The following is a 24,283-nucleotide window of genomic DNA, read 5'->3' on the forward strand; positions in this document are numbered from 1 at the left end:
TCACTGGCCTTGACACAGATTGCCTTTGCAGAGGCAATGACGTTCGGCGTGGATTCTCAGGCGTAACAATATGTCAAGCTTTCGCTAGAGGCAGCTGGGGCATCCTATATATGTTTTGAAAAGTTTGTACGTGTGCTTTCACATCCCAGACAAACGATACCCCCTCCCCCCCCCCCCCCATGCACGCCTCACTATAAATGCACACAGTATACGTTTAGATTGAAGCATATGATTACGCAGTTATACTTCTCGCATCTCCTTCGTCTTACGGCGGAAGTGGCAAGCTATTTACGCAGCAATTCCATATATCCACAAATGCTATACAGCACAAGTTACCGCACGTAGGTTATCATGTTGGATTGGAGTGATGGTCTTGTGGGCCGCCCGTCAAAATATAACATATGAAATTATACAACTGCTTGACGTCTGTAACGGCACCCAAACCGTAGCGCGTGTGCATGAGACGAGAATCATGACGCTAGGAAATCTTCTAAAAAATGGCATATGCCACATTCTGTGCGAATCGATGATATGCGAAGCACGAATGAGGAAGGCTGATATGTCACTTTAAAATCAGCACAACGTTACGAGGCAAACATGTATTATGTCGTACACGACTTCCATACCAAGATTAACATGTTTGGGTGTGTCATTTACCTTCGTCGTCTATTCACGTCACCTGATGCTCGCCGCGGTGGTCTAGTGGCTAAGGTACCCGGCTGCTGACCCGCATGTCGCGGGATCAAATCCCAGCTGTGGCGTCTGAATTTTTAATGGAGCCGACAATGCTATAGTCTCGTGTGCTCAGATTTGGGCGCACGTTAAAAAACCCCAGGTGGTCGAAATTTCTTGAGTTCTCCACTACGGTGTCTCTCATAATCATATGATGGTTCTAAAACGTTAAACCCCACATATCGATCATCAATATATCCTGGTACCTGATACAAAATTTGCTATATGTACAGCTAGTGAAACGGCTGCGAGCACGCTTTGAGCGTAGCAGGCAATCATGTTTCACATGACACGCATATCATAATTATAATGCTTAGACGTATCATTCACCTTCGTCGTCTATTCGCATAACGTGATACCAAGTTTTGTATATGTGGCACAGGGGAAACGGCTGTGAGCGTGCTATGAGTGTAACATGTAGTCATGTTTTACATGACACGCATGTCATAATTATCAAGTTTGGATGCGTCATTTACCTCCGTCATCCATTCACGTCATATAGTACGAAATTTGGAGAAGCTAGTGAAAGAGCCACGAGCTCATCATGAGTGTGGTAAGTATGATGTTCTTACAAGACAGATTTTATGAATATCGTGTTTGCACCAGTCATATACCTTCGTCATTCATTGACATCACTTCACACCAAGTTTGGTATATGTGAAGCAAGCGAAACGGCCGCGAGTGCATCATGAGCAATGCATGTAGTCATGTTGTTACATGACATGCATCTCATAATTATCATGTTTACACCCGTCATGTAGCGTCGTCCTTTATTAACGTCAGGTCACACCAAATTTGGTATATGTGAAGTTAGCGAAACGGCCGCAAGCGCCCCATGAGCGTGGCATGAAGTCATCACTATTCATAACATGAAAATCAGGACATGCATGTGATGATTTCCATGTTAGGATCTCTCACCTATGTTCGCAGTGCAGTCATGTCATACATACCAGTTTTTCAAAATGTTGTCAAGGAAACCACCGCAAGAGCAGCAAGACCATAAAATGTAAATCACGACATTTATGGCATCCGTATGATGATTTTCATGTTATGACTAGTTAATTATGCTCATAATACAGTCATTTTAGGCCATGTCATATTTGGTGTGATCGCGATCGTGATCGAGACGGCGAGGAGAGCTAAAAGTTGTATATATAGGTAGATAGATAGATAGATACGCTCAAAGTCGCCAAATGTCGCTAAAAAATTCTTCGCATTTAATAAATTTATAATAGGAAATCCGCTATTGGGACAGAAAATACAGTGTGCTGCCGTTTTACTCTATGACCTGCACTTAAGTGATGAACCTAGAGCCGATGGATACAAAGAGTACCAGTATATGCCATGCACTGCGCCTATTCGTGACTCCAACTGCACGTTCGCCACCTAGTGGCCGCGCCTGGACGCGGCGCTAATAATGTAATCTTTGAAAGACGACATGTTACCACGTTGTGCTCTTTGAGAAGCGACCACATAGTTCCTTTCTTTTCACCATGCCGCAAGCGTGAGCCCGAAAAAAAAAGAAAGTGACATCCAGAGAGCATTGCTGTGTGTCAAATTGCGTGGCATCGTGGTCGAAAGATGGCAACCTATCGTTCTGTCACTTCCTTACGCATGCAGACAATACGTGGTGTAGAATGGCACCAATCTGAAACTTACACATTGGAAAGATGGCAACGGATACCGCAGTAGTTTGTCCCAATCAATTCGCTCGCGACGACTCAATTCTACTCGGTCAGTACCCCGTTATTATTCTTGTGTGCATTCTTATAAATATTCGGCATCCTCTAAGCGTGGAGTATAGTTGTGTTTATATAAGCAAGCGCTTTAGGAAATTTGTTGCATTACGTGTGTGACTGTATTTTTCACATATGCTTGTTTTCTATTGAAGTCGTATAGTGCTACCCAGCTCTGGTGCGGTGGTCTAGTGGCTAAGGTACTCGGCTGCTGACCCGCAGGCCACGCGATAAGATTCCGGCTGCGGCAGCTGCCTTTTTTGATGGAGGCAAAAATGCTGTAGGCACGCGTGCTCAGATTTTGGTTCACGTTAAAGAACCCCAGGCGTTAGAGATTTCCGGACTCCTTCACTATGGTGTCTGTCATAATCATACGGTGGTTTTGGGCCGTTAAAACCCACGCATCAATCAATAATTTCGGCTGTGTGTATATACACGTACACAAACTCGCCGCGAAGGTCACGCGTGAGTAGCATGTGTTTTCATATGTATATATATGTTGGTGTTTCATCATGTCCGTGCATTTGATTGATTGATATGTGGGGTTTAACGTCCCAAGACCACCATATGATTATGAGAGACGCCGTAGTGGAGGGCTCCGCAAATTTCGACCACCTGGGGTTCTTCAACGTGCACCCAGATCTGAGCACACGGGCCTACAACATTTCTGCCTCCATCAGAAATGCAGCCGCCGCAGCCGGGATTCGAACCCGCGACCTGCGGGTCAGCAGCCGAGTACCTTAGCCACTAGACCACCACGGCAGGGTATGTCCGTGCATTTGTAGCGTGCGTAGCGGGCTTTCATATATGTTTTGAATATCAGCTACTGCCAACACGAACGAGCGAGTGTTCGAAAGCACACGATCTTATCCATTAGAAACCCAATAACATAGATTCACGAACGCAAAGAAAAGAGCACTCCCATTTCAGTCGAAACTACGATTTGCCTTATCTGATACACCAACCTAGGCATAGCTGCATTCTCTTATCAAGTGAACGGCATGCGCACTCAGTTTTTGACGGTGCAACGAAGCTCAATGGAATACACGCAATCAGCAGCATGAGTACCAGCGTAGTTACCTCGAAAACTGATAAGACTTTGCATGTAGTAGCACAGGAACGCAGCGCAAAAGTGCTATAACACCTTTTGGAGAGATGTCCCGCCGCGGTGGTCTAGTGGCTAAGGTACTCGGCTGCTGACCCGCAGGTCGCGGGATCGAATCCCGGCTGTGGCGGCTGCATTTCCGATGGAGGCGGAAATGTTGTAGGCCCGTGTGCTCTGATTTTGGTGCACGTTAAAGAACCCCCGGTGGACGAAATTTACGAAGCCCTCCACTTTGGCGTCTCTCATAATCGTATGGTGGTTTTGGGACGCTAAACTCCACATATATACATCATCACCTTTCGGAGTACTACGAATAAAGCCACCATACTTCACTGTAGCTGTACCGTACGTTAGACTTACGGCACTATTTCCCGTGTGCGATGGTCGTTGCGAAAAACATGAATAATAATATAAGGAGAACGTCTTAGCCGTTTGCATTTATATAGTTTATATCATGAACGATTGAACGAAGTAGTATTTTCGTATTGCTCTACACAGATCGAACCCTAAAAACTTGAATATTGAGAGTTCCGAGTGCCTTCTAGTTCATTGAAATTCACTGGTGTGCTCTGGAAACGCTGTTATTTTTGTTAATCATCTGTACGTCTCAACAAACAAGTGCAGTATGTTTTATTGCATACATATATGTGGTTATTAGGTAGTGCGAATCACTCACGGTGCGCCGATGCATCTAAAAGTAATCAAGATTAAGAGCATAACTGCGTTTTACTCTCTCGTACCTTAAGAGTATGTGGACATTTCACAGAGTATGTGGACATTTCAAATAGAGTGAAATGAATTTCACTCTATTTGTTGCTTTGTGAGAGTAGAAGAGCACCCTGAAGAGTAACTCGGCATTTTTACTCCTGCTATACCCTCCGCAGTTTTTAGAGTGTAGGTAGGATGCAGCCGATTCCGTGCAGCGCACGGCTGATTGCGCGGCGCTTTTGGAAATGAGCCGTCACCTACTCCACATTCTTTGATTTTGCGCTTCGCAACATTCGTTTAAAAAAAAAAGCGTCTTGTTTCTTCAGTAACACGTTCATTGTGTCATCCAGAATGCAGGCGAGGAGACGAAGTGTAAACGCAGTAGCGTTCACTGAAAAAGCGACGTATATAAAGCAAAACACTGTAATAGTTCTAGAACTGCCTTAGAAAAGGCGCGATTGCTCACCTACTGCGTAAGATGGCCGCAATCTACCAGAGCAAATGGTTTTGCTCATGAAAGAGCGCTGAAAACTTGCAAAAGTGCGTTCCTGGTGAATATTCGTGCGTGTTGGGCAGGCAACAATGCAGCAGTTATTTTTGGACATCGCTGAAGGCCGACAAAATAATTGAATCAAGAAGAATAAACACATGCCTCTGTGCACTCGCCTTTACACTCGCAGAAACACTGCTCGTCCGAGCCCATCAACGCTTCTGACCCGCAGCCGCATGCAGCTGGGGTCATCGGCGCTTTGTGTATCGCCTACAGATTACCGGTGTTGAAGCTTATTGCCCATAAGCCCTTCAATATATATGTTTATTCTACTTTCTGCACGCCGGTTAGAGTTCAGATTTATTCAGCACTTTAATGCTAAATCACGGTCAGGCTGCGACGTGTGTATGCCGGTATCCTGGTGCGTTTTTTTGCTAGCAATAAACCTTCGTGATGATTTTAATTTAAAAACAAAAGCCCTCAGTGGCCACAGGACCTTTCCAATAGGCTGCACGCACGATTTGTCAATAAACCGAGAACGCCACGTGTTGCTGAATAGGCACAAACAAAGACACACGCATTGATACAGGGTTGAAGAAAAATAAAAGCCGCAGTACTTACGAAATTGTACCACCGTTATATGCTTTCATGATGTATGTAGATACTCATATAGTAATCATATAAACAATAAGTGTGTTTATTCTTTGTGTGCAGATGAGCACTATATTGCATGTTCTGAGTGAATTCAGGTATTATTTTTTCGCACTGTTCCTCATTGCACCTTAGAGATCGACATTCGTTGTTAAAAAAAAGTACGTATTTATTTTTCTTTCCCCCAGTAGTGGTTGCGACATCGCGAAACACGGTGAGTATGAAGATTGCACATATAAAGTAAATCACGTTTACCTCGATGGGGGATCAGGGGGTGTCAAAAATATCGACATACGCTCTAAGAAAGAGAGTCCGTTGTCTCTTTTTGGTGAAGCCTGTCTTGCGACACAAATGATTCTCTCTCTCTAAAGAAACACATGAACTCCTAAGGAGATCATTCTCTTGATGGAGTCGCGAGACTCAAAACACCTTAACATGTCTAATAAAGAAAAAGTCATAAAATATTTGGCAGTGAGCCAATTCTAGCATGACTCTCTGTGAAAAAGGTGAACCCTGTCTATGAAGGTCATTATACTATTGTCGGAGGGTCGTGCGACTTGAAGGTGGGTTAATGCGTCTCTTCAAAGCTAGTAATATATGTGGCAAAACGAAATTCGCCAAGAAGAGTAACACAAACCCTTTTGTTTTCTCATACGGTGGATACTGAAACACATAAACCAAGAAAAATTACCAGAACGCCTAATTAGAGAGCTCTCACACACGCGACTACACAGACTGCATTTTTCGGCAAATTTAACGCGATTACACTAAATGCAAATAAAATACGAACGCTTTCCAAACAAGCCACATATTGGGTTTTTTTTGCCAAGCCTTAACCGTGTGACAATCATAAATCACCTTAATGACAATTTTCGGAAACAAAGCTATCAAGAAAAAGACCAGCGAATAATACCTCACCTGTCCACGATCACGTTCTTCCTGCCTTCGCCGTTCCACGAACGGCCTCAGTTGAAGTATCACGGGTAATACACTGACTGCCACAGCAGCCGTAAGAGTGTGGGGAGATAGGATCACCAATACGGGAATACAATACCTCTCGTTGATGAACGCGTCCGATAATAAATCAGCAGTAGACGGAAGCACGCACATGACGTCTTGTCAGTAAAGCACAATGTACTCCCTCGTTTCCAGCTTTTCGCTGAGCGGATGTAGATGGCAGCGCCGGCGCCTACGACAAGTATTGTTTGCTTAGAGATACGTCTGCAACAATCGAGGACCCTCTCCAACCGCCCTATGGCCCGGGTGTAGCCACCTTGAGGTATCTCCTCCGCAACCGGCCGAAGTGCCGTACACAAAGAACGCCCACGGAGGATGTCGGATCAATGAACTTGACGCTCTTTGAAAAATTAGTTCAGTTTTCTCTGGACACAATAACAACATTATGCTTGTATTTGGTTATTCTTGACCACACCAAAGAAAGCACATTAACAAGTAATGAACAAGATGACAAAAAGGTGTTCGTTTGAAATACGAAAGCACGGACAGATAATAACAATTATACTGCGGTCTCACGTGCCACAATCATAGCATAATTATGAGGCGCGTTATGGTGGAGGGCTTCGAATCAATTGGGTCCACCTGGCGTTCCTCAATGTGCACCTAAATCTAAGCACACGGGTATTCTTTGCCTTTTGCCCTGATCGAAATGCGGCTGCCATGGCCTGGAATTGAATCCGCGCCCTCAAGCTTAGCAGCGTGACATCTAAGGTTGATTTGATAGATATGTGGTGTTTAACGCCCCTAAACTACCTAATGAATATGAAAGACGCCGTAGTGGAGGGCTCCGGAAATTTCGACCACCTGCGGTTCTTTAACGTGCACCCAAATCTGAGCACACGGGTCTACAACATTTCTGCCTCCATCGTAAATGCAGCCGCCACCACGGGGATTCGATCCCGCGACCTGCGGGTCAGCAGTCGAGTACCTTAGCCACTAGGCCACCGCGGCGGGGTGCGACATGTAAAGTGCTAAGCTATATGCCTGCGGGCCCAAATGAGAATGGCGGCGTGATGGGTTGTGCGTACAAAGACTAATCCTCCTATTTCATTTGTAAAGGACGCATGGGAAATTCAGAAATTAAATCTCGGGAAATGACCTAAAGAAAAAAATCTAATAAAAAGGAGAGTGCAGTATCTGACACAAAAAAAGGGGATTACGAGAGATTTTTTCTTTTGTCTGGCACAGTCTTAATGAAAACCAGCAGATAATGAAGCCAAAAAAGGCAAAAGGGGCTATAATTGCAATATTTTAGGTGTATTGTAGTCATTTTGTATAGATACGAACAAAGTAAATTGGCCGAAAAGACGTTCTTTTTGTCACTGCTGGTGGCAGGTTGTCTTACTTTCCACTTTGGCTACTATTATATTTGGCTCTTTTTAACTAACTAAATTCACTCACTCACTCCCTCACTTGCACATTCACTCACTCACTTGCTCACTCACTCACTAACTCACTAACTCACTCACTAACTCACTCACTAACTCACTCTCACTCAATCATTCACTTGCTCACTCACTCACTCAATCACTCAATCACTCACTCACTCATCCTGTCTGTTATCACGGTTCACCCAATTTACTTTGTAGAAAGGTGATTGTTCCTTAGGTACTGCTAACTGAGGCGCAAAAATATATTGTGAAAAAAGGGGGAGCAAAAAATCAGAAAGAGCAGCACCGACTACCAAATGCTTAATGACATTCTAAGACCCTCACAGCAAGAAATAAGACATTTCCACGCATTTGTGAACAGCCAACAAATCAAGAAGAGGGACATGGTCAAGAGAACAAGCTATCGAGAAAGTGCATTTCCGTCGAATACAACGTTTAAACTATGTAACTGATGCAATAAGTACATACGCAAGTTAAGCACCAACTTGCCCGAAAAGAAGCCCTTTTAGAGATCTTTGTGTTCTGGATACTAGGCAAACGTAAGGTTCTCCAACAGCTGCACTCTTTATACAATACATCTAGAGTTCATCTGCAGTCATATCACTAGTTTTCGTTATAGCTGAAAAAAAAAACAACTGTTCTTGGTTCCTCACTTTCTTTTAAATTGCAACATGAGGTGTTTCCAGGAGTGTTACGCTTCTTGCTACTAAGCCAGTGTTCTCTTCATGCTTAAATTACTTGCTTTTGTTCGTCCAGTTTTGACATCTAGTCATTCATAACTCCAGTAAACATGACCTGTGCTTGCAACGCTGCTCAGATAAGCAATGTTGGCGGCAATATCTAGAGTTATGACGGCACTTTTGCTATACTTGCGCTTAGCACTGCGTTGAAGATAGTGCAATTTGGCATGGAATCATGGTGTTTCGTAGAAGGCAAAAAAATGCTTTCTGCCGGTCACACTGTATTAGAGTGTGAGCGTTTGTAGGACGAAAGAGTGGAAATAGTTTGGTTGTGCGTACAAGCGTTAAATCTGTTTGATGAGTCCACCAAATTTTCTTTTCTTTTTTGTTTCCTTTGTCGAATGTGAAGCAATTTTTAGCGAACTTCGGTGAGTTTGACCGTATCTATCTATCTATCTATCTATCTATCTATCTATCTATCTATCTATCTATCTATCTATCTATCTATCTATCTATCTATCTATCTATCTATCTATCTATCTATCTATCTATCTATCTATCTATCTATCTATCTATCTATCTATCTATCTATCTATCTATCTATCTATCTATCTACGACTTTGAGATCTCCTGGCCGCTTCGATAATTGGATCTACACCAAAATTGGTATGGCATAACATGACTGTATGACTAGCATAAATGACGACTCATGACATCAAAATCCTGACTTGTATGTCATGAACGGCATGACTCACACGTCATGGTTTTACTGCTTTTTCGGTGGCTTCGTTTTCATGACATATTGCAACACTTACATGGTATGAGTTGACTGCATGGCGATCGTAAGTGGAAGGAGTTAACGTGGAAATTATGACATGCATGTCATGAAAGTCATGACTACATGCCACGGTCATGATGCGCTCGTGGCCGTTTCGCTAGCTTCACATATACCAAATTTGGTATTACGTGACGTGAACGAATGACGAAGGTGAATGACACGTCCAGACATGATAATCATGACATGCGTGTCATGTAAAACATGACTTCATGCTACGCTCTTAGTGCGCTCACAGCCATTTTGCTAGCTTCACGCGTATCAAATTTGGTTTTACGTGACGTGAATAGATGACGATGGTATATGAATGGTGCAAACATGAAAACAATGACATGCGTGCCGTGTAAAACATCAGTACATGCTACCCTCATAGCGCGCTCACGGCAGTTTCGTTAGCTTCACATATAGCAAATTTAGTGTTACGTGACGTGAATAGATGACGAAGGTAAATGACACGTAAAAGTATAATCATGACATGCGTGTCATGTAAAACATGACTACATGTAACGCTCATAGCGCGCTCACGGCCGTTTTGCTAGCTTTTAATATACCGAATTTTATACTACGTGACGTGAATGGACGACGAACACAAAAGCTAGGCTAAAACATGATAAATATGACATGGAAGTCATGTACGACATAGCTTATGTTTGTCTCGTAATGTTGTGCTGATTTTAAAGGGACGTATGAACCTCCCTCATGCGTGCTTTGCATATCATCGATTCCCTTTGTAGGTGGGATCCGACAATTTTTTAACTCGCTTTATTTAAGATATAGAACCCTTCAGGTGAGGTGGGGGTCAAAGAGGGTAAGTTTTTGTCCATATCATGCATCTCCGAATGACGGAAGTATACTCGTGCGTGACGGAAAATTATGAGTAGCAGCTCCTTTAAGCAGTCATCGCGAGTACTGGGAATCTGATTTTCACGTATTGTAAAGAACATTTTCATTTTGTGGATCAAAACACAAGTGCCGCTGAAGAGTGGTTTAGAGGTTAATTTAAAGCCAAGCTTGGTGAGTCCTGAAAGCATCACTAAAACATGCGAATACATATTTGAGCTAATAGCATTTTTTTTTCAGTCGAGCTTGTTAGGTTTCTATGAATTAGACATGAATTATCCTAAGAAATTTCATATGTATCAGTGCATCACTTTGAAACAAATCTATTAGCACAGAATTCAGTTATGTGTACGTGTAGTGTCGCAGAGAAACTTAGTGCACGGTGCGGTGCGTAAGTCAGATATGATTGTTAATGTGGCACAAAAACGAGTTGTGTTGAAGAATAACACAAAATCGTCCACGTGCACCAGATGCACAATAAAAATAGGCAGAACGTACGTGTCCATGAAGACTCTATTTTTCTTACTGAGTTAGAGGCGGACAAAAGCCGGTCAGCGAGGATATTCCTGTTGATAAGCTTCAATATCAGTAACAATAAGAAGAAAATTATCAGAGCCGAAATTTGTGTGCATAGTTGATTCATTGAAGCGATATCTTCAAACAAAAGTTTACAGTCTGCTCTTCGAAAAGCTCGCCTTAAATTCAAAACAACGAACTTACACTCACCGGGAAAAAATATTTGAAAAACTCTTCGCGAGTGTACTTTTAGAGCAATTCGGACTACCTTTGACTGAGCTGTGATGTGATGGGATAATGTCATCAGTCTCATTACCTTACGTCGCTGTGACGTCATATAGACGTCACAATTCAGTTATATGTGACGTCATGTCATGGTGTTTTTGGCATGACTCATACCCAAAGCCATTGCCGGTACGAGAGGCGCCGCTAGTTGGTTGATTTTGCTTTGCATGAGTCACCTAAAGCTTTCGCCTCGACCCCTTGTGTCCAAGCGTCCACATATGCCGATATAACATAGCAATGCAATGTGATCAGGCTAGCTAGTGCATTGTTTCAGAAATGTATTTGAAATGTTGGTTTTTCTTCAGAATTTTATAAGAACATGTATGCACTTCTGTGAAGGAACAACAGTAGGTGAACGCAAAAAAATGCATTTTGCCTTAAAATAAATATGACTCCGTTCTTCGAAAAGTTCGCATAATATTCAAAATAAAAAACTCACAAACTAGTGACCTACTCACCGGGAGGCAAAGAAAACACTTCGCCAGTGCACTTATAAAACAAACCAGCAAAGTTTAAACACGTTTCTCTGGATGCGCTGGTTTCAAACTCAGCACGTCTTTCTCCACTGCACGTTGTTTGCTTCTTCTGGAGAACAATAAAACGATGCGTTGCTGCCTTTCAACCGCAATGACTCGCATTGTGGCTCATAGAAAACCTCTGTCGACTTCAGCTTCTTTTAAACAGCGCAGCTGTTGGTAATGGTAAATGATAGATATGGTGGTCGTCCGGAAAAATCCCCGCCGTGCCTTTGCTGTAGCAACCGCTCCAGCTGTTGGCCTTGCCGCGCTTACGCCGAAACCATCGCCCAAGCGATGAAGGGGCCGCCATGCCAAACTATTACGGTAACTGAGATGACGTCACACTAAGCCGCGATGGATAGCGCAGAATGTGTGTACAGCTCACACCAAGTTAAATTTGTGTCGCCTAGCAACCATTTACGCATTGAAATACATCATAAAAAGTTACTGCTCATGTGCATGCCTTTCGAATCGTTATAAAAATAGCTGCACTTGGTCATGCTCAGGCATTTCTGGTCATTGGCCACCCCAAAAAGGTGCGTACATCCACAGGAAAGGCTGCTTATCGCGAGGCTCTTCGTGTCGGTGTTCGTGAAAGTCGCCGTCGGCCATTAACTGATCCAGCCTTCCTGGCCAACGAAAGAACGGCCAAACGGCGACGGCTACCAGATCGGACTATGTCGGGCATGAGAATGAGTGGAACGCGCCGATTGATTGATTTGTTGGGTTTAACGTCCCAAAACCATCACTTGATTATGAGAGACGCCGTAGTGGAGGGCTCCGGAAATTTTGACCCCCTGGGGTTCTTTAACGTGCACCCAAATCTGAGTACACGGGCCTACAACATTTCCGCCTCCATCGGAAATGCAGCCGCCACAGCCAGGATTTCATCCCGCGACCTGCGGGTCAGCAGCCGAGTACCTTAGCCACTAGACCACCGTGGCGGGGCATGGAACGCGCCGAAGAAACGAATGATGTGCAACAGTCAACCCTGAATCGGTCGAGCTGGTAGAGCCGAGTATGACTGGCAAAAAGTCTGTGCAGGCACCTATTGAAGCAATGCGAGATTTTCTCGTGGGTTTCTGGCTGTCGAGTTTGAAAATTACTGTGAGGTATGTGATAGGCTTTGGTTTAACCTAAATTTACCATCAATCAGCTCCATGCGCTGCAACGAAAAGGCGCCAATGCCTATCGAGTTCTACGAAAAATGTTCCCGAAAGAAAACGACCACGGTGAACTGAAGTTGTAGAGGACGTGTTGAGATACCGTTGTGCGTGGCGCCGCTCTACAGCTTATAGCATCACCAGTGGTATCAAGTATATATACCTCGACAAGTCTGCATCGCTACCGCGACTCATTGGGGTGGAAGAGCAAATGGCGTCACCGAGAATACCGTTCACAACCGACCACTCACCCACGAATACGGCCAATATTGAATGCGGGGGCAGGTTATCAGCAAAACTCAAACCAAGCACCAGCCAAGAAACGCCACTGGATCGACCAGCTTCGCTGTTTCAAGCCTGGCGCGTCCAGTGCAAGCCCCTTCCTTCTTTTCTTTTTCGAGCTTGCGCGCCGTGGTAAAGTGTACGGCAGCTTCTCAGCGCGCCGCATTTGAAAGCTATAAGGATGGCCCTGCCCACTAAGTGGCAAGCGTAAAGTTGCCCTAGCGAATGCATCTGTCAACAAAATCACCGTTTAGGAGTACTGTTGTGGACCGGGGTCTAACCGGTCTGTTGTGGTAGCATGGCGTAACTTCGGGTGGATGAAACGAGCGCTGACAAGATGGTGATACGAAAAACAAACGGGTTTATGGCACTATTTACACTTACTTACAGCATAGAGAGGTTGAGAGTTTCACAAACCACGAGCATGGTGGTTGAACCGTTACATGGTTCAGAGCGACGTTCCACACTCAGCGGCGTCGTTATAAGCCCTGTCGGGCTCCTCCTTCTTGAGTGGAACACCCATCACACGCACACAACAGGCGAGGGGTACGAGCATGCACGGCCCACGTGAACATCCAATATTGTGTCGTGATCACTGCACTGCAAGGTAGCTCCAGCGGAGCTCTTGCTCGTCGTGTGTGTGCTGCTGTTTGAGGGGTCCGAAGCTCCTGACAGCATACATCAAATGGTCCGCCGATCAGTTCGCTGAATTGGCAGGGCAATTTGTGGCGGTGGCCGCGGTTTCTTCCAAGGAAGATGCTGTCTTTGTTGTCCTCTCTGAAACGGCTTACGGCGTCGTCGCGACACGACGTCTCATCCTCCGGCTAGCAGGGACAAGACCTGGCGGGCATAGGCTGCCGGCAAGTCGGCTACTTGTTTGAGAATTGAAAGAGCGCCGCTCCCCCGTCTTCTCTGGACGCTGGTTCCGAGAGAACTGGGGTTCCAGGCGTGGGAACGCTGCCCGGCTACGCTTCTCAGCGACAGCATGGCACCTACTGACGACGATCATAACGGCTTCCCCCTCGCCAGATGAGTCACGAACGGCAGCAGTCACCGCTGCTGCTCGCAGGGACGACGAAAGGTTCCGTAGTTGAATGCCAGGAACTGGCCTTCACTTGTGGCGTGGTCTGGGTAATTGCCGAATCTTCGACACCGTTTCTGAAACTCGACCACATGCACAAGCAAGCACTTGGCCCCCTTCGAACAAACCAAGCCAAAAGAGGGATGGCAAACCAATTTTCTTCACTAGCTTTTAACAAAAAGCCCACACTCAGAATTCTCAGGACTCACTTGAGCTGAGAAAACAGACGTGCTACCTTACAATTTCACATAATAGGTTGCACGAAAAAAATAAAATATCAATTTTGATACATCAAGAGCACCCCAGAATGGCTTAAAAAGAGCGGCTGAGCGCGTCAGCGTCACCATTCAATTCACCCTGATACCTAATGTCAAAATGATATTTTCCAAGAATAAAGCTCTGCCTCACAAGGCGACTGTTCTTTGATGTCTCGGTTTGCAGCAAAGGTGACAATGGTCTGTCTCTACTTTGAATTTAGTACCTCCGAGATAACACTGCAACTGATGAATGGTCTACACAATGCAAGCGCACTCCTTTCTTGATGCGCAGTACGTCGTCTCACGAGAGCCCAATTTCTGGCTCAAGTAAAGTGCAGCTTTGCTTCACGAGTGTTGAGGATTGGGCGAGTTGGTTCGTCGTACTTGAACTGGTATAGCGCATTACGGGGAAAAAGAAACGGCCGAGCAGACCGACACAAGAGGACAGAGCGCTAACTTCCAACTGAGCTTTATTGTCAAACTGCATCAAATATGTAGACCGGTGCAAGCATAGAAAAAAACACCCTAACGCAACGACAAGATTACACACACCATCGCACCGTCACATATCACAGATTCATAGACGGTTTTCCTGATTAAGGAAGGCAACTTCATGTTAAGATAAAACCAAAGAAGCGGCGCTAATACACGTGATGCCAGCTCTTGCTATACAATGCGCTTCTATAATTTCCCGAGTTAATTGTGACGGGTGCTTTTTTACCACTTCACATTGATAAAACCTGGGGGAACATCCACAATCACGGCAGTGAATTCCAATGTGGCCCTGGATTGGTTTGTGAACATTATAATGGTGCTCTTTTAGCCTTTCATTAAGGCAGCGCCCCGTTCGGCCGATATACCTCTTACCACATGAGAGTGGAATTGAGTAAACAACCCCCGCTACACACGGCACAAACCGAGTTTTGTGCTTGGTTGAGCAAACAGTGGTACGTGATTTGAGAGGATTGACTACTGACCGTTGACTACTGACTACTGACTGACCAGTTGCTGATGAGCATGCTTGACCAAAATATTGTCACCAAAATATGTTGTTACGTAGGCGACTTTTTAATTTTCATCGACTGCAGCGATGCTGCCTGCCAGCACCTAACCGACGGTATTGTAATGACTTTTAAAGAATGTTTTCAACCGCTTTTATTTACTCATGAGATGCCAGTTGACAACAGCTTATGCTTTCTAGATTTGAATTTGATTCTTTCACCTGACCAAGTGTGCTGGCTATTTGAACCTAGAACTGGAAAACCTTTTTTACCCTATGACTCTTCCCATTCCAAGTTAGTTAAGCGAAGCATCACAAATCTTTGTCTCATCAATCCTCTTAGGAAATCATGTCGTCATGTCATGCAGCGTATCTTTGCAGCTCAAACTGATAGGCTTTTGAGTGCGGGGTACCCAGCTATCCTACTGGCATCTATAGCTGAAAAGCTATTAAAACAGATAAACAAAGGCTGCAACTCCGAGGCTCAGCCGGAATCTAACGACCGAAAAAGACCCGTAGTTTTACCCTGCGTGCATGACATTTCCCACCGGCTAAAAAAGATAGGGGAGAAAAGCAGAGTAAAGTGGTGTTTTCAGCGCCGGATAAGCTACAGCGGCTTTGCAAAGCAGTCAATCCTCTCAAATCACGTACCACTGTTTGCTCAACCAAGCACAAAACTCGGTTTGTGCCGTGTGTAGCGGGGGTTGTTTACTCGATTCCAGTCTCATGTGGTAAGAGGTATATCGGCCAAACGGGGCGCTGCCTTAATGAAAGGCTAAAAGAGCACCATTAGAATGTTCACAAAGCAATCCAGGGCCACATTGGAATTCACTGCCGTGATTGTGGATGTTCCCCCAGGTTTGATCAATGTGAAGTGGTAAAAAAGCACCCGTCACAATTTACTCGGGAAATTATAGAAGCGCATTGTATGGCAAGAGCTGGCATCACGTGTATTAGCGCCCCTTCTTTGGTTTTATCTGAACATGAAGTGGCCTTCCTTAATCAGGAAAACCGTCTATGAATCTGTGATATGCGACAGTGTGATGGTGTGTGTAATCTTGTCGTTGCGTTAGGGTGTTTTTTCTATGCTTGCGCCGGTCTACAGATTTGATGCAGTTTGACAATAAAGCTCAGTTGTAAGTTAACGCTCTGTCCTCTTGTGTCGGTCTGCTCAGCCGTTTCTTCTTCCCCGTAAAGCGCTATACCAGTTCAAGCTTTGCTTGTTACCGCTGTCGTCCTGACATAAAACAGCTGCCTCCCTCCTTTCATCGCTGACCATGGTGTCTTGCTCGAATGACATTTTCTCTCACATCCGTTCGAAGTATACCAGGTACAGACCAATATCACCTGATACCACGTATGACTGGATGTACCAGGATATCTTGAACTCTGCCTCCTTGTTGGGGTTAAGTACCACTTGCTGGGGAGCACTGCCCAATCTTTCCCTCAACTCAAGTTCTCGTTTGCGGATCTCGATCTCGTGCGCCTGTATTTTTGCTTCACGTTCACGTTCTATGCGACGTTCCTCTCTCTCAGATTCCCGTCTTTTGTTTCACGCTCGCATTCTAAGCGACGCTCCTCTCTCTTGCGCTCACGCCTCACCTCCTCTTTCTGCTGTCTCTTTCTTTGACTGATGAGGTCCCATCCTTCGCTTAGTTCCTCATTATCAGCCCCCAAATCATTAATCGCTTGAATGATTATGGTTTTTCGTGCCAAACCCTTTGTATCGATCTCCGATTCCTCACACAACAGCAACAAGTCCGGCTTCTGCAGCTCTCGTAAGTCCATGATCGTACTGAGTGCTCGCTACTTCCAAAATAACTTTCCGAAACGGCGAAACTGAGTCTTTCGACAAAGTTAACTACCAGTTCTAGAATTTAACTCTCTTCTAGAACCTGGTTCACTCAAAGGAAAAGCTAAGCACTCACCCATACGTGATCCATGTCTTGAGACAGCTGCTTCCTTTGGGCCGACTGTTGTTGTCACTTGTAGCTTCGTGTCCGACCGCTGCCACCCAGTTGTTGCGGACCCCAGCGCTGAGTCGTATCCCACCGCTGCCACCAGTTGTTGTGGATCTTAGCACTGTTTACCAGTTGTCTCTTCGGATCCCAGCACTGAGCACCCGTTGTTGTGGATGCCGGTGCTGAGTCGCATCCCACTGCTGCTACCAGTAGTTGTGGATCTCAGCACTGTTTACCAGTGGTCGCTTCAGATTCGAGCTCGAGCACCCGTTGTTGATGACCGGGTTCTGCCCGGTCTTTTGTGGTAGCGTGGTGTAGCTTCGGGTTGAGGAAACGAACGCTGACAAAATGGGGATACGAAAAACAAACAGGTTTATGGCACTATTTACAATTATTTACAGCATGAGGTTAGGACTTCACACAAACCACGAGCATGGTGGTTGAACCGTTACATGGTTCAGAGCGACGTCCCGCACTCAGCGGCGTCGTTATAAGCCCTTTCGGGCTCCTCCTTCTTGAGTGGAACACCAATCACACACACACAACAGGCGAGGGGTACGAGCATGCATGGCCCACGTGAACATCCAATATTGAGTCGGGATCACTGCACTGCAAGGTAGCTCCAGTGGGGCTCTTCCACGTCGTGTGTGTGCCACTGTTCGAGGAGTCCCAAGCTCCTGACAGCATACGTCAAACGGTCCACCTATCGGTTCACTCAATTAGCAGGGCAATTTGTGTCGGCGGCCGCGGTTTCTTCCAACGAAGATGCTGTCTTTGTTGTCCTCTCTGGAATGGCTTACGGCGTCGTGGCGACATGACGTCTCATCCTCTGGCTAGCAGGGACAATACCTGGCGGGCATAGCCAGCCGGCCAGTCGGCTACTTGTTTGAGGATTGAAAGAGCGCCGTTCCCCCGTCCGCTCTGGACGCTGGTTCCGAAAGAACTGGGGTTTCAGGCGTGGGAACGCTGCCCGGCTACGCTTCTCAGCGACAGCATGGCGCCTACTGACGACGGTCATAACAGTACATATTGTTACAGCGAGCTGTGATAAAATGGTTTTATTTACAGGAGGTGAATGATGGTCGTTCGCGGCAGCGCACTGCGATCGTGCCAAGACTCTTCGTCTTCCTCCCCTTCTCTTCTCTACCTTTTACTAGTCCGTTAAATTACCCCGCAAGCAGACGAAGCCTGTAAGGCGAGTTATGATGCACAAGGAGGGTAGAAAGGTTTCAGGCGAGCAACGTGAGTGAGCTGCTTTCTGCTTGATCGTCGACCATTGGACAAAAGACGATATATTACGTAAGTGAGCTGGCTGAGACGCTCCAAAACTACAAGTAGACCTGAATATCGTGACAGAAGTTTTCGACACAATCCACGCTTGCGTTGCGGTGTCCAAAGTAACACCAAGTCACCTTTTTTGAAAAAAAAAAACGGTTCGTGATGGTCGTCGTAGCCTTCCTTCGAACGACGTTGAGAGGCCAGAGTCTGAAGACGAGTGATTCGACGGGCTTCTTCCGCGAGGCACAGGGTGTTTGATACAGAGTCGTCATTGTGTAGAATGAAGGGTAAGAAAGTGTCTAGAGGGCTTAGTGGCAACCTGGCGTACAACAGATAAAATGGGCTGAAGTTCGTTGTTTCATGTTTTGCCGTGTTGTACGCGTACGTGATAAAAGGCAGCACTTCATTTCAGTTCTTCTGATTGGAAGAAACGTACATGACAAGCATGTTGGTCAGCGTTCTTTTGGTCCGCTCAACAAGGCCATTCTTCTGCGGATGATATGGTGTAGAATGACAGAACTGTGTCGTGCACATGCGTAGTATTTCTTCAACGGCTTCAGCAGGGAACTGGCGGCCACCGTCGCTGATAATAACATGCGGTGGGCCATGGCGAAGGACCACGGAGTGGAGCAAGAAGTCTGCCACGGATGCAGCGGTAAAAGAGGAAATTGCGGCGATTGGCATACCACGTAAGATGATCTACGCAGACGATTATCAAATGGTTCTTATTGTAAGATAACGGAAATGGAGTCGAATTCCTGAACTCGCAGCGCCCAACGTGCGAGGTGGCCAGAGGGGTCACGCAAACCGACCAGCCAGCATAACGAATGGTGATCGATAATTATCTCAAATGGCCTCCCGTGAAGATAACAACAAAACTTCTGTACGGCGAAAACAGCTGCCAGACATTCCTGTTTCGTAACTGTGTAATTGCGTTCAGATTTGCTCAGGCAACGGCTGGCATGTGCCGCGACATGCTCTGCGTCATTGTGACGTTGTACAAGCGCCGCTCCTACAGCGATACCACTGGCAGCCGTGTGGACCTCAGTCGGGCAAGATAGATCGAAGTGACACAACAGTGGTGCTGACGTTAGTACAAACTTAAGTTGTGAGAATGTGGCGTCACACTCTGGTGTCCAGTTGAAGGTTGCATCCTAACGTAAGGTGTTTGTCAGCGGGTACACCATCTCCGCAAATCATGGAACAAAACGATGAAAATATGAGCATAGGCCGACAAATGAGTGAAGTTCTCGTGCAGACTGCGGTGATTTAAAAGAGCTCACTGCTTCTATCTTGCGAGGATCGGGTGTGGCGCCATCCTTGTCGACCAAGTGCCCCAGCACGAGAGTTTGACGTTCGCCAAAGCGACATTTTATAAATTCAGAACCAGCCCAGCTTTTTCGATGGAGTCGAGAACAAAACTGAGACGGTTGTTATGTTCTTCAAACGTACGGCCAAAGATTACAACATCGTCAAGGTAGCACATGCATATCTCCCATTTTAGACCACGTAATACTGTGTTCATAAACCTTTTAAAGGCAGCTGGAGCATTACAAAGGCCAAAAGGCATGACATTAAATTCCAATAAGCCATCCGGAGCTGCGAAGGCAGTCTTTTTTTTGTTACCGGGTTCCATAGGTATTGGCCAATAACCAGACCGCAAATCAAGCGTTTAAAAATAGGAAGCGGCATGCAAGCAATGTATGTCGTCATCGATCCGCGGTAAGGGATATACATCTTTCTTCGTCACAGTGTTTAGGCGCCTGTAATCTACGCAGAATCTCCAGGAACCATACTTTTTCCTGACAAGAATTACCGGGGCTGCCCACGGGCTGGACGACTCTTGCACGACACCTTTGTTCAGCATGTCCTTTACTTGTTCGGCGATAACTTTGTGCTCAGAGGATGACACTTGGTAGGGCCTTTGGCGGATGGGTTGTGCAGAGCCGGTGTCTATTCTGTGACGAGTGCGGGACGAGGGTAACTGAAGGGGTGCATCTCTATGTTTGAATCGAAAGCAGCAACATGCAGGGAAAGGACCTGCATCAGCGCTTGCCGTTCCGTCATACTGAGAGTCTTGCTGATCATACCGAGCATTAAATCTTCATTATGATGAATATCACAAGAAGTGGAAGAGGTGGTGAGGTCCGTAGCTAGTGCTGCTATTGAGCTGCATGAGGCTTCATCGAAGAGAGCTATCTTCATGCTGCGAGGAAGCACAACCGGTGTGGCAGAACAGTTCAGCGCCCATAATGTTGCTACTCCTTTTGTTATGCACACAACAGAACAGGGCACAAGTATGTCCTTCTTAGAACAGTTCTTGCGTAGAAGCCCCATTAAGAGGTCAACACAAGCATCATCAACCACTGTGGAAGAGACCCGAATGGGTGTCAGGCACCAAGATGGTGCTATCACTTCATCAATCGCACTGTGTTCCTGTCTCCGCCATGGTAGTCTTCTTCAGAAAGCGACGGTAGATACAAATTGTTTAATGTGTTGAGACGTTTATTGGCGGACGGTTGTCGACGATGCTTGACAGTGACAGTCAATGCGGGTACCGACTCTCTGCACGAGCTGCTCTTCTTCTTGCTAAAAAGGGCAACCCACTAGAAGGCGCTGGAGAGGACGACCCACTGTTCGAAGGCTTCACCACAACTACCCCGGGTACGAAGAGGGAGCCGCCTGGCGACCTAGCAGCTGGTTACTATGAGCGGGTCGTGGTAGGCTTTGAGGCGCTCCACGTTGACAATGTCGCGCCCTCGACGGCGCATGTCCGAAGATGGTTCCATGGGTTCGATCAAGTAATTTACAAGGGAAGTGCGTTCGACGACACGGTGGGGGCCTTCGTATTTGGGCAATAGTTTTGAAGATAGGCCAGTTGAAGTGGTAGGGATCGAGAGCCAGACGAGCGCTCCAGGGAGGAACATGGGCGCAGTAGTGCTGGTGTCAGCGCGAATGCCTTTTTGCCGCTCTTGATCATGCGCTGTAAAGGTCCTTGCGAGCTCTCGACACTCTTCAGCAAGCTTGGCTGTAGCAGAAATAGGCGCCCACTCTGACGGATCTGGCTTGTACGGAAGTATAGTGTCGATGGTGTGCGACGGGTGCCTTCTATATAATAAAAAGAAAGGTGAAAAGCCAGTAGTGCTCTGAGGGGCGGTGTTATATGCGTAGGTGACGAAGGGTAGAATGGAATCCCAATTGGTGTGATCGGCGGCGACGTACTTGGAGAGCATGTCGCCGAGCGTACGGTTGAAGCGTTCAGTAAGGCCATTCGTCTGCGGGTGGTAAGCAGCAGTTTTGCGGTGAACAACGTTGCACTCTTTGAGAATGGCTTCGACGACTTCACACAGGAAGACGCGGCCTCGATCACTGAGCAGTTCCTGAGGTGGACCGTGTCGCAGCATGAATCGTTGGAGCAGGAAGGAGGCCACATCGCTCGCTGTAGCCGCGGGGAGAGCGGCAGTTTCGGCGTATCGCGTGAGGTGGTCCACAGCAACAATGGCCCAGCGGTTACCAGCCGACGTTAGTGGAAGTGGCCCATACAAATCAATGCCAACGCGCCCAAACGGCCTGGCAGGGCAAGGTAGAGGTTGCAGACCTACCGGCGACAGGTGCGTTGAAGTTTTGCGGCGCTGACATTCTATGCAGGAGCGAACGAATTTTGCACATAGCGGTACATGCCGCGCCAAAAGTACCGTTGGCGAATGCGCTGGTAAGTCTTCGATACGCCGGAGTGCGTACATTGAGGATCAGTATGAAACAATTCACATATGTCAGAGCGCAGACTGCGGGGTATGACTAGTAGCCACTGGCGGCCGTCACCGCTGTAATTGCGTCGGTGGAGAAGGTCGTCGCGAACGGCGAAATGGTGGGCTTGACGACGCAACGCGCGAGTGGATGGAGTGGATGGATCAGTCAGCAAGTCTATCAGTGAGGCAATCCATTGATCCTTGCGCTGTTCAGTAGCAACGGCATGAATGCTAATGGAAGAAACGGCAAGGTGAGACGCTGAGTCGTGGGCATTGTCGTCAGGCAAGGGAGAGCGCGACAGGGCGTCGGCGTCAGCATGTTGCCTTCCGTTGCGGTACAGCACGCGGATGTCGTAGTCTTGCAGGCGAAGTGCCCACCGGGCGAGACGGCCTGAGGGATCTTTCAATGAGGACAACCAGCATAGTGCGTGATGGTCGGTGACTACATCAAATGGGCGACCATATAAATAAGGTCGGAACTTGGTAAAGGCCCACACGATTGCCAGACATTCTTTCTCAGTGACGGTGTAATTAGTCTCGTCTTTTGTAAGCGTACGGCTTGCATACGCCACGACATATTCCGGGAACCCTGGTTTGCGCTGCGCAAGGACAGCGCCGAGACCGACACCACTGGCGTCCGTGTGTACCTCTGTAGGGGCAGTAGGGTCGTAGTGGCGGAGTATGGGAGGCGACGTCAGTAAACGACGGAGCGTTGTGAATGCGTCGTCACACTGTGATGACCACGAATGGAGAGGCCCGTTACTACCGAGGAGTTTTGTCAGCGGCGATTCGATAGACGCGAAGTTTCGGATGAAGCGCCGAAAGTAGGAACACAGTCCTAAGAAACTGCGCAGTTCCTTGATGGATGTTGGCTTGGGGAACTCGGTCACGGCCCGAAGCTTGGCTGGATCGGGGAGAATTCCGTCCTTGGACACGACGTAGCCGAGTATTGTCAACTGCCGAGCTGCAAATTGGCACTTCTTCAGGTTCAGTTGCAGACTGGCGTCACTCAGACGCGTTAAAACATGCCGCAGGCGTTGAAGGTGCGTTGAGAAGTCCGGAGCGAAAACGACGACGTCATCGAGGTAGCACAGGCACGTGTGCCATTTCAGGTCACTCAGGACGGTATCCACCATGCGCTCAAAGGTGGCAGGCGCATTGCACAGCCCAAACGGCATGACGTTGAATTCGTACAAGCCGTCGGGAGTGACGAAAGCGGTCTTCGGTCGAGCGTCCTCAGCCATAGGTACTTGCCAGTACCCTGAGCGCAAATCTAGAGATGAAAAAAATTTGGCTCCTTGCAGGCTGTCAATCGCGTCATCCACACGCGGTAGTGGGTACACGTCCTTACGAGTGATCTTGTTGAGACGTCGGTAGTCCACACAGAACCGCACAGAACCGTCCTTCTTCGCGACGAGAACGACAGGAGATGCCCAGGGGCGGTTAGAGGGTCGAATAACATCGCGGCGTAGCATGTCGTCCACTTGCTCGTTGATTACACGGCGTTCTGTGGAAGATACGTAATATGGACGTTGCCGTAGTGGTGGTTGTGCGCCTGTGTCAATGCGATGCGTAACAGTGGATGTGCGGCCGAGAGAAGGTTGAGAGACATCGAAAGAAGAGCGGAATTCTTCCAACAGGGCCAAAAGCTGGGAGCGCTGGACCGGCGTAAGGTTGTCGGCAATGTAAGGACCAAATACATCAGCGGATGATGAAACAGATGTAGAAACAGCACTAAGCGTATTGGAACTTCGGCAGTGCGTGTCATCAGGTTGATCCATGACTTGTGCGTCTTCGATGGGTTCCACGCTGCCGAGACATTCCCCTCGCACCAACGTAACACTGTACGGGGATGAGTTCAGAACAAAAATAGTGGTGCTGCCGCGAGTTACTTGCACGGTCGCGAAAGGAACCAGCAAACCTTTTCTGGTGAAAACACGATGAAATGGTGAGAGGAGTGCAGCGGTGTCTGAAAGACTTGCACAGTACACCGACACCGCCGCGGACG

At 46.9% G+C, this 24,283-nt stretch overlaps 1 protein-coding gene across 4 annotated transcripts in view; it reads right to left on the minus strand.

Moving 5' to 3' along the window:
• LOC119176989 (luciferin 4-monooxygenase) overlaps positions 1-6,556 on the minus strand; it is a 117,323-nt gene extending 110,767 nt beyond the window's left edge. Inside the window, exon 1 of one of the 4 annotated variants that reach the window (XR_012887129.1) lies at positions 6,341-6,556. The gene's annotated coding sequence lies outside the window, so the exon portion shown is untranslated. The remainder of the gene's footprint in view (positions 1-6,340) is intronic. The other 3 variants (XM_075878371.1, XM_075878369.1, XM_075878370.1) reach the window with 3 other exon arrangements.
• Positions 6,557-24,283: the final 17,727 nt, after the last annotated feature.

Source organism: Rhipicephalus microplus, chromosome X (assembly GCF_043290135.1).
Source record: "Rhipicephalus microplus isolate Deutch F79 chromosome X, USDA_Rmic, whole genome shotgun sequence".
Lineage (NCBI taxonomy): Eukaryota > Metazoa > Arthropoda > Arachnida > Ixodida > Ixodidae > Rhipicephalus > Rhipicephalus microplus.